Here is a 12,789-nt window from a genome sequence, read left to right on the forward strand (position 1 = left end):
CATATATTATCTGTTGAAATTAATTTACCATTTGCTAATTTGAGTAAAAATTTACTATCCAAAGGCGTCAATGGACAACTTAATTTAGCACAAAAATCTCTACTCATATAGCTTCTATCCGCACCCGAATCAAATAAAACGTAAGCAGATTTATTGTCAATAAGAAACGTACCCGTAACAAGCTCCGGGTCTTCCTGTGCCTCTGCTGCATTAATATTGAAAACTCTTCCGCGGCCTTGTCCATTCGTGTTCTCCTGGTTCGGGTAAATTCTAATAATGTGGCCCGGTTTTCCACATTTATAACAAATTACATTGGCATAACTTGCTCCGACACTACTTGCTCCGCCATTACTCGTTCCGACACCATTTGTTCTTTTCGTTCTGTTAACCCCTGGTCCGTAGACCTCACACTTCACCGCGCTATGACCATTTCTTTTACACTTGTTGCAAAATTTGGTGCAGAACCCCGAGTGATACTTTTCACACCTTTGGCATAGCTGCTTCTGATTGTTGTTGTTGTTGTTGTTGTTGTTGTTGTTGTTGTTGTTGTTGTTGCGGTTGTTATTGTTGTTGGGATGATTGTTGTAGTTGTTGTTGTTGTTGTTGTTGTTGTTGTTGTATTGGTGATTCTTATCACCGTTTTTCTCCCACTTTCTTTTGACTTACTTCACATTGGCCTCTTCAGCCGTCTGTTCTTTAATTCTTTCCTCAATCTGGTTCACTAGTTTGTGAGCCATTCTACGTGCCTGTTGTATGGAGGCGGGCTCGTGTGAACTTATATCTTCTAGGATTCTTTCTGGTAATCCTTTCACAAACGCGTCGATCTTCTCTTCCTCATCTTCGAACGCTCCCGGACACAATAGGCACAATTCTGTGAATTGTCTTTCGTACGTGGTAATATCAAATCCTTGGGTTCGTAACCCTCTAAGTTCTGTCTTGAGCTTATTGACCTCGGTTCTGGGACGGTACTTCTCGTTCATCAAGTGCTTGAATGCTGACCACGGTAGTGCGTACGCATCATCTTGTCCCACTTGCTCTAGATAGGTATTCCACCATGTTAACGCAGAACCTGTGAAGGTATGTGTAGCGTACTTCACTTTGTCCTCTTCAGTACACTTACTTATGGCAAACACCGATTCGACCTTCTCGGTCCACTGTTTCAATCCGATCGGTCCTTCGGTTCCATCAAATTCCAAAGGTTTGCAGGCAGTGAATTCTTTGTAGGTGCATCCTACACGATTTCCTGTACTGCTAGATTCAAGGTTATTGTTGGTATGTAGCGCAGCCTGTACTGCGGCTATGTTTGAAGCTAGAAAAGTACGGAATTCCTCTTCATTCATATTCACGGTGTGTCGAGTAGTCGGTGCCATTTCCTTCAAAATAGTCAAATGGAACAAGTTAATCATACAGAATATTAAGAGTAGTTAATATTATTTTGTAGCATAATATGAACTCATTTATAAAAGCTTTTTCTTCATATTAGCGTTTTATAAGTTTAAATTCGGGTAGTACCTACCCGTTAAGTTCATACTTAGTAGCTAATATACAATTCAACTACTACAATTCTATATGAAAAAACTGATTATAATAATATTTCGCGTTCAAACTTTTATACAATATTTTACAAACTTACAATACCGCTTATTTTACATAAAGCATGAAATATAGCACACAATAACTTTGATACAAGATAGTTGTGAAGATAATTCTAGCTAGTACACAAGTCGTTCAGCAAAGGCAATAAAGACACGTAATTCATACGTCCAGAAACAAGTCATGCATTCTGGTTTTACTAGGACTATGTGACGACCCGGAAATTTCCGACCAAATTTAAACTTAACCTTTATATGTTTCTGACACGATAAGCAGAATTTGTAATGTTGAATCTCAAAAAGTTTGGAACTACATTCATGTAATCAATTACCATTTGATCGTGTTCGACGATTCACGAACAATTATGTGTATATAGATATGTATATATAATATATAATATTAACTGAAAACATTAACAAAGTATTAGATATATGATACTTTACATGAACATATTTGTTTCGATATATTTATCGACAGAATTAAGAGATAATATCAAATGATTCAATTATCAGATACATTATGATATGATTACGGGCCTATGTTATGAGGTCCACTGTGATTTAAAAAATCTATTCTTTTTGACAACTCATTACTTAACCAGTATGATAAAGATAACGATATTTATATTTTATTTTATTAAATATATATAACGATTTAAATTAATATTATATATTTTTATACGCGTATTATACGTACATAGTTTTATACTTTTACTATACTTTAACTTTACCTTTACTTTACTTTTACTTTACTTTAACTTTAATAATTCATACTTTAATAATTCACTTTAATAATTCATACTTTAATAATTCACTTTAATAATTCATACTTTAATAATTCACTTTAATAATTCATACTTTAATAATTCACTTTAATAATTCATACTTTAATAATTCACTTTAATAATTCAAAATCTATTATAAATAGAATTCAATAGGTTTCATTATTTCACAGAAACTTGAAAATATATTTTTCTAAACTCTCTCAATCGAATTACATATATATATATATATATATTTACTTAGTACTATTTCAAGATATTATTAGTATACATAAAATACTACGACGGAGTTATATTCAGACGATTTCAAAATAAGTTTTCAAATGGGATATAGCTAAGGAAATTATGGGTTATAGCTATGAAGGTTATGGGTATTGATCGAGGGTATTGCTCGAGAGGTCAACCTAACGTTTATCATTTTCGTTGCGTCTACGTACTTTCCTGCAATATTGAATCACAATATTGATACGTGAGCATTCATATCTTATCTTTTATATATTAATAGTGTATCCCTGACTAGTGCTCGAGTATATATGATTATGCATGTTTGTATGCTTAGTTTCATCATTAAATAGTTTATGATAAATCACGAATTTGATACATATGCTACTGAGATAAGTTATATGATATGCATGTCGTTGAAAAGCTGAAGAAAAAATTAATAACTTTTCATTTAGAAATTGTGTGGTTTCGATGAACAGATTAAAAGATATGGTCAACTGAATTATCATTAATTTTAATATTATTATTAAAACAATTATTATAATTGTTATCAGTTGATGTTATTACTAAAATTATCTTTATTACTAAAAATTAATATTTTTATTGAAACTATCATTTTATTATTTTTATCATTATTATTATTATCAATATTATTTTATCAAATAAATATGCGTACAAAGATATTTTTACCACACGTAATGTAATTAGATTAATAATACATACCACTATATTTTTATGATATTAAGTGAATTTTATAAATTTTATTACTTGAGATATATAAAAGTATATTTTTATCATATATGAATTTTAATATAAATTTTTATTTATTAATAAATGACTTGTATTATTTAGTATAATAAGATCTGATAAATATATTTAAATATATAAAACTACTATATATAAGTTATATAATAAACATGTATAGATTTTGAAAGTCATTTTGGGCCAAGTTGACTTTTGTTGACTTTTGCATGTCGGTCTCGAGCATTAGGATTGTGATACACTACGACTTGACCTAAATTGTTAGACAGAGATTGACCAACATATAAATATATATACTTAATATAGGTTCATGAATCCGAGACAAACCCTGCACTTGTTCAGTGCCGTCATATACATAATTGCTACGAAATATAGTATTGTGAGTTTCATTTGCTCCCTTTTTAATTGCTTTTGCAATATATATTTTTGGGCTGAGAATATATGCGCTGTTTTATAAATGTTTTACGAAATAGACACAAGTACTAAAACTAATTCTACGTGGGTTTAAACCAGAAATATACCCTTAGCTTGGTAACATTAAACTACTTGTCTATGTACGGTAGGCGCGAATCCTAAAGATAGATCTATTGGGCCTGACAAACCCCATCCTGACTATGGGATGCTTTAGTACTTCGAGGTTATTTTAAACACACCTGATCTGGTGTACTTCAGAGGGTAAAACATGAACGTTAAGGCTTGTTACCGGGTGCCTACAACTTATAGAATACTTTTATACACTTGCGAGTGTACGGATATTTATAGAAACTGAAATCTTGTGGTCTATTACTATTACGGAAATGATGGATTATGATAAACTAATGAACTCACCAACCTTTTGGTTGACACTTTAAAGCATGTTTATTCTCAGGTATTAAAGAAATCTTCCGCTGTGCATTAGCTCATTTTAAGGATATTACTTGGAGTCATTCAAGACATACTTTGAAAGACGTTGCATTCGAGTCATTGAGTTCCTCAAGATTAATATTAAGTCAATTATAGTTGGATGTAATATGAAATGGTATGCATGCCATCAATTTTTGATGTAAAGAAAGTTTGTCTTTTAAAAACGAATGCAATGTTTGTAAAACGTATCATATAGAGGTCAAATACCTCGCGATGTAATCAACTATTGTGAATCGTTTATAATGTATATGAACGGGTCCTTTCAGTTGGTATCAGAGCAGTGGTCTTAGCGAACCAGGTCTTGCATTAGTGTGTCTAACTGATAGTTGTTAAGATGCATTAGTGAGTCTGGACTTCGACCGTGTCTGCATGTCAAAATTTTTGCTTATCATTTTTAGTCGGAAATCATCTACTTACCATCCTTAGGAAATTACCTGCTTATCATTCTTAAGTCTAGACGCGTTTTCCTACATTTATTGCATAATAGTGTATAGACGAATTCTTATCATAGCATATATGTTACTGTGAACTTTGACTGACATCTTTCAAAGATTCCTACGTAATTTATGAGATTTTGGTATTATATATACATATGTAAATTATGTATTGAAAATACCAAATCTAAATTCTACAATCTATTTCATACCAAAAAATTCTTTCCCTGATCATACAAGATGGATCCCTCAACCAGTTCGAGTTCCTCGGATTCCGACAGCTATGCCGATATGGATTTCCACATGAGCTCCGAAAGCAGCGTGACCGGAATGAATCAACCAATTAGCCATCATCTATTCTGGATGAATTGGGGATGGGTTCGTAATCTACTTAACCATTGGAGACAAGAAGAAGGCGATCCCTTTCATCCACCACATTGCCCTCTTGGCAATGAACCTGAAGCACTTACCGGCGAACCTGTCCGAAACACCATTTTCTCTCTCATTTCCAGAGTATCTCATCATGATTGTATACTACACCAAATTCTAGATCTTATTTATCCGCTCGTCCGAACCGACAATTACCCCGGTGTAATAGAAGAAGTCAACGAGCTTCGCGCTCGGGTAGTGGCTTTGGAGAATATGGTGCAAAGGTTACAAACACCAGCATCAGCACCAACAGCATAACCAGTATCACCATCAACAACATCAACAGTACCATTACCACCACCAACAACAACCGCATCACAAACCTCAACTTCACAATCTGTCCCACGAGCATCGATGTCATACGCCATGTAGATACCAAGGAATACCACAACGATGAAGTATTGATTCATAACTTCATTGGGGAAACATTCTACGGCGATTATGTAATTTCTAAAGTTTAGAAATTATCTATCCTAGCCTTAACCATAAATCAAATGAGTTTAATTTAATATTAACTCATTAAATCAATATTACATCTGAAGAAATATACACATATATATTTCCATAAAGACTGTAATAAAATTCTTTTGTACAAAATATTAATTGTGAATTTTTTTTAATGGGTAGGTAATACCCGAGAGATATATAAATTCACAATTAATATGTTACATTCTTCGAATCTGATTCAGCAAATTATCCATTATACTCCCTACTTTCACAACAATATACATTCTTTTATAGAAATCAAAACAACCATACTCATTCAAAATCTAATTACATATTCTGATTTTGAAATCTCAGAATTCGATTCAAGATATAACCGAAATCGTCACTCTTAAATTCCTACATCTTTCAAAACTATACTTTGACTTCAAAACTGTCCTAGAACCTCATTTCTATTCATGGAACTCACAAAAATATTTGTATCATTCAAAATCTTAGAACATCATATGTATATTAACAATTACAATATGTGTTCAAACACTTCGAAATTCCTAAAGACATGCGAGATGATGATCCAACCACATATTACCCACTGTCATGCATCTGAAAAGCTCTCGAAACCAAAGTTATAGTTTAACACGTATCCATGTCAGATCCTTTGATATTTATTACCAAATATAATTTTTCAATCTCTTTCCAAAATAGACAGTTTTGTCACAGCTCCAGCAAATCACCTTCATTTGTTTATACGAATAAACCTTATTATAACAATTACCCCTTCATCATTGTTACCGGGGAACCTTTCATATCTCGCCACATTAGCAGTAAACTTATCAACAACTTCATTAACCTTCGACTTAAGCCTCTCCGAAAAGCCACTATACTTATTCATTAAAACCCCATCATGTACTCACCTACATCCTGTAACAATAATTGTCACACCAACTACTGGGAATTAGCAATCAATATTTTGAATTTCGCGACAATTTTACGTCAAAAGTTATACATATAACGTCTATCTCCTAGACTTACATACTTCGAATGTGAATTTTCTGAAAAACATCCCAAACCATGAACTAGTTCTCTGAAATTGGAAAAATGCTGATGAAGCAGCAAAAACTGTAAACGACTTTAACAGTCAAAAGTTTGATGATAAAGAATAGTATGGTGGTAAAGCTGAGAAAAAGAGAAGGTTTGAAACTGGAAAACGGATTGAGCAGACCATGAAGGAGGCTGTGGACAAATCACAAAGACTAAACCTGCCTTTAAAGGATCCAAATGATTCAGTGTCTACTGAAATCGTTAGCAAACACCTTACTTCTTATTCTAAACCTTCACAGACAAATCTTCTTCATCATCCATATTATCGTATCTTTTATTATAATATCTTCGATATTCCTGAAGATATTTTCACAACTATTCTTATCCGATATCTTTTATCTCTTCGCAATATCTGCGTTACAACATAAAAAGAAACTGTGTTAGTTTCTAAATTTAAAAAAAAATTTGAATTTAAAATAGGAATGTTTTTGAAGTAGTGTTGGGAACTGAAGCATGAGTTAGTATAATATAATGACACTTGATCAACGTGATTATATTACAGTAAGTCATGCTGAGTTTCTAATGAAACGTGATGATTCACAGAACATACCGTCATCATGTACTGTTTACACGACTCTTACATTCTACCCAATTTTCAAACATATTAAGAACATATCATCTTGATAGCTCTATATTTTCGGATATTCTGGTAATTTGCCAAATCAAGATCGTGCCATTACGATTTTCTTATTGGAACATTAACTATGTTCATCCAAAAATTCATATCTACGAATTCTGGACTATTATCCGCTTGACTTAAGATCGGGAAGAGAAAACGAAAGCATGAAGCTCCGAAATATAATGGAGAATATAAAGCCCGATAACAACCCCGAAATTACAAACCGTGTATATAAATGCGTATAACAATATAAAGACACGGGAGAATGAAAAACACAATAACCCCAAGGTAATGGTAGCAGAAAATAACTTCCTCCGGTGGTAGATGAAAAAGAAGAATGACAGATATGAAAGTTAAAAGTATATCAAGAATTAATACTGGATGAAGCATATTAACGAATGCTTTAAAGTATGAATTGGGGAGAAAGACTAGAAGGTGTGAGCTGTGGAAATAAAGAAACGAAGGGGGTAGAATTATAGTAAAATATCAGACAGAGAAATCGAGACAGATTATCGCATTTAATCAAAGAAGATCCTGATTTCCTTAATCGCCGAAGAACCAAATCTTATTGCAAAGATTTTCTTTAAATCCCATGAATTTCTGAAATCAATCATAACTACGTCATCGGTTAAAACGAATATACGTTTACTCATTTCACTCTCTTACGATAGCTTCACTTATACTCTTCGCGTAATCAAATTGTTTTATCTATATTACTCAATGATGATAAAACTCTATTTATCAACTCATATTCGTCATGAAAACATTTTTATAGTTAGCCATGACGACCTCGATCAAATTTCGGGACGAAATTTCTTTAACGGGTAGGTACTGTGACGACCCGAAAATTTCTGACCAAATTTAAACTTAACCTTTATATGTTTCTGACACGATAAACAGAATTTGTAATGTTGAATCTCAAAAAGTTTGGAACTACATTCATGTAATCAATTACCATTTGACCGTGTTCGACGATTCACGAACAATTATGTGTATATAGATATGTATATATAATATATAATATTAACTGAAAACATTAACAAAGTATTAGATATATGATACTTCACATGAACATATTTGTTTCGATATATTTATCGACAGAATTAAGAGATAATATCAAATGATTCAATTATCAGATAATTATGATATGATTACGGGCCTATGTTATGAGGTCCACTGTGATTTAAGAAATCTATTCTTTTTGACAACTCATTACTTAACCAGTATGATAAAGATAACGATATTTATATTTTATTTTATTAAATATATATAACGATTTAAATTAATATTATATATTTTTATACGCGTATTATACGTACATAGTTTTATACTTTTACTATACTTTAACTTTACCTTTACTTTACTTTTACTTTACTTTAACTTTAATAATTCATACTTTAATAATTCATACTTTAATAATTCACTTTAATAATTCATACTTTAATAATTCACTTTAATAATTCATACTTTAATAATTCACTTTAATAATTCATACTTTAATAATTCACTTTAATAATTCAAAAATCTATTATAAATAGAATTCAATAGGTTTCATTATTTCACAGAAACTTGAAAATATATTTTTCTAAATTCTCTCAATCGAATTACATATATATATATTTACTTAGTATTATTTCAAGATATTATTAGTATACATAAAATACTACGACGGAGTTATATTCAGACGATTTCAAAATAAGTTTTCAAATGGGATATAGCTAAGGAAATTATGGGTTATAGCTATGAAGGTTATGGGTATTGATCGAGGGTATTGCTCGCGAGGTCAACCTGACGTTTATCATTTTCGTTGCGTCTACGTACTTTCCTGCAATATTGAATCACAATATTGATACGTGAGCATTCATATCTTATCTTTTATATATTAATAGTGTATCCCTGACTAGTGCTCGAGTACATATGATTATGCATGTTTGTATGCTTAGTTTCGTCGTTAAATAGTTTATGATAAATCACGAATTTGATACATATGCTACTGAGATAAGTTATATGATATGCATGTCGTTGAAAAGCTGAAGAAAAAATTAATAACTTTTCATTTAGAAATCGTGTGGTTTCGATGAACAGATTAAAAGATATGGTCAACTGAATTATCATTAATTTTAATATTATTATTAAAACAATTATTATAATTGTTATCAGTTGATGTTATTACTAAAATTATCTTTATTACTAAAAATTAATATTTTTATTGAAACTATCATTTTATTATTTTTATCATTATTATTATTATCAATATTATTTTATCAAATAAATATGCGTACAAAGATATTTTTACCACACGTAATGTAATTAGATTAATAATACATACCACTATATTTTTATGATATTAAGTGAATTTTATAAATTTTATTACTTGAGATATATAAAAGTATATTTTTATCATATATGAATTTTAATATAAATTTTTATTTATTAATAAATGACTTGTATTATTTAGTATAATAAGATCTGATAAATATATTTAAATATATAAAACTACTATATATAAGTTATATAATAAACATGTATAGATTTTGAAAGTCATTTTGGGTCAAGTTGACTTTTATTGACTTTTGCATGTCGGTCTCGAGCATTAGGATTGTGATACACTACGACTTGACCTAAATTGTTAGACAGAGATTGACCAACATATAAATATATATACTTAATATAGGTTCGTGAATCCGAGACAAACCCTGCACTTGTTCAGTGCCGTCATATACATAATTGCTACGAAATACAGTATTGTGAGTTTCATTTGCTCCCTTTTTAATTGCTTTTGCAATATATATTTTTGGGCTGAGAATACATGCGCTGTTTTATAAATGTTTTACGAAATAGACACAAGTACTAAAACTAATTCTACGTGGGTTTAAACTAGAAATATACCCTTAGCTTGGTAACATTAAACTACTTGTCTATGTATGGTAGGCGCGAATCCTAAAGATAGATCTATTGGGCCTGACAAACCCCATCCTGACTATGGGATGCTTTAGTACTTCGAGGTTATTTTAAACACACCTGATCTGGTGTACTTCAGAGGGTAAAACATGAACGTTAAGGCTTGTTACCGGGTGCCTACAACTTATAGAATACTTTTATACACTTGCGAGTGTACGGATATTTATAGAAACTGAAATCTTGTGGTCTATTACTATTACGGAAATGATGGATTATGATAAACTAATGAACTCACCAACCTTTTGGTTGACACTTTAAAGCATATTTATTCTTAGGTATTAAAGAAATCTTCCGCTGTGCATTAGCTCATTTTAAGGATATTACTTGGAGTCATTCAAGACATACTTTGAAAGACGTTGCATTCGAGTCGTTGAGTTCATCAAGATTAATATTAAGTCAATTATAGTTGGATGTAATATGAAATGGTATGCATGCCGTCAATTTTTGATGTAAAGAAAGTTTGTCTTTTAAAAACGAATGCAATGTTTGTAAAACGTATCATATAGAGGTCAAATACCTCGCGATGTAATCAACTATTGTGAATCGTTTATAATGTATATGAACGGGTCCTTTCAGACTACTTCCCATCCTTTGTCTTGTGGAACATAACCGTTATGGCCGTTGATAAGACAGCGTGTTGTAACATCGTCAAAGGGACGAGGGTTACGTAATGACCAACAGTCTCGTAATAACCTAAAAACCTCATTTCTTACCCCAATTACCGACTCCGTCACTTGTGGGAACGTTTTGTTTAATAGTTGTAGCCCGATGTTCTTTTTCTCACTTTGGTGAGAAGCGAACATTAATAACCCGTAAGCATAGCATGCTTCTTTATGTTTCATGTTAGCCGCTTTTTCTAAATCATAAAGTCCTATATTCGGATACATTGAGTCAAAATAATTTCTTAACCCGTTGCGTAAAATAGCATTTGGGTTCCCCATAATATATGCGTCAAAGTAAACACATCGTAACTTATGGGTTTCCCAATGTGATATCCCCCATCTTTCAAACGAAAGTCTCTTATAAACCAAGACATTCTTGGAACGTTCTTCGAATGTCTTACAAACTGATTTCGCCGTAAATAGTTGTGCCGAGGAATTCTGACCGACTCTAGACAAGATTTCATCAATCATGTCTCCGGGTAGGTCTCTTAAAATATTGGGTTGTCTATCCATTTTGTGTTTTTAAACTGTAAAATAGACAAGAGTTAGATTCATAAAAAAATTACTTATTAATACAAGCAATTTTTACATATATCATAAAGCATAAGCACACTATATTACATATATTACACCACACGAATACAACTATCTTATTCCGACTCGCTCGTTTCTTCTTCTACGGTTTTGGTTCGTTTTGCCAAGTTTCTAGGGATATATGATGTTCCCCTAATACGAGCCGTCGTTTTCCACATTGGTTTAGAAAAACCTGGTGGTTTAGAGATTCCCGGGTCATTGTTACAACTTAAGGGCTTCGAGGGTTGATGATACATATAAAGTTCATCGGGGTTGGAATTAGATTTCTCTATTTTTATACCCTTTCCCTTATTATTTTCTTTTGCCTTTTTAAATTCAGTTGGGGTAATTTCTATAACATCATCGGAATTCTCGTCGGAATCCGATTCATCGGAGAATTGGTAATCCTCCCAATATTTTGCTTCCTTGGCGGAAACACCATTGACCATAATTAACCTTGGTCGGTTGGTTGAGGATTTTCTTTTACTTAACCGTTTTATTATTTCCCCCACCAGTTCTATTTCCTCCTCCGGTTCCTCCTCTTCTGGTTCCGATTCTTCTTCCGGTTCTGACTCTTCTTCCTGTTCCGACTCTTCTTCCGGTTCCTCTTCGGGAACTTGTGAATCAGTCCACGAATCATTCCAATTTACATTTGACTCTTCATTATTATTAGGTGAGTCAATGGGATTTGTGCTAGAGGTAGACATCTATCACACAATATCAAACATGTTAAGAGATTAATATATCACATAATATATACATGTTAATAATATATAGTTTCCAACAAAAATGTTAAGCAATCATTTTTAAAGAAAACACGGTCGAAGTCCAGACTCACTAATGCATCCTAACAAACTCGATAAGACACACTAATGCAAATTTTCTGGTTCTCTAGGACCAATGCTCGGATACCAACTGAAATGTCCCGTTCTTATTGATTAAAAACGTTCCATATTAATTGATTTCGTTGCGAGGTTTTGACCTCTATATGAGACGTTTTTCAAAGACTGCATTCATTTTTAAAACAAACCATAACCTTTATTTCATAAATAAAGGTTTAAAAAGCTTTACGTAGATTATCAAATAATGATAATCTAAAATATCATGTTTTCACACGACCATTACATAATGGTTTACAATACAAATATGTTACATCGAAATCAGTTTCTTGAATGCAGTTTTTACACAATATCATACAAACATGGACTCCAAATCTTGTCCTTATTTTAGTATGCAACATTGGAAGCTCTTAGTATTCACCTGAGAATAAACATGCTTTAAACGTCAACAAAAATGTTGGTGAGC

Source organism: Rutidosis leptorrhynchoides, chromosome 9, assembly GCF_046630445.1.
Source record: "Rutidosis leptorrhynchoides isolate AG116_Rl617_1_P2 chromosome 9, CSIRO_AGI_Rlap_v1, whole genome shotgun sequence".
In the NCBI taxonomy this organism is placed as follows: Eukaryota; Viridiplantae; Streptophyta; class Magnoliopsida; order Asterales; family Asteraceae; genus Rutidosis; species Rutidosis leptorrhynchoides.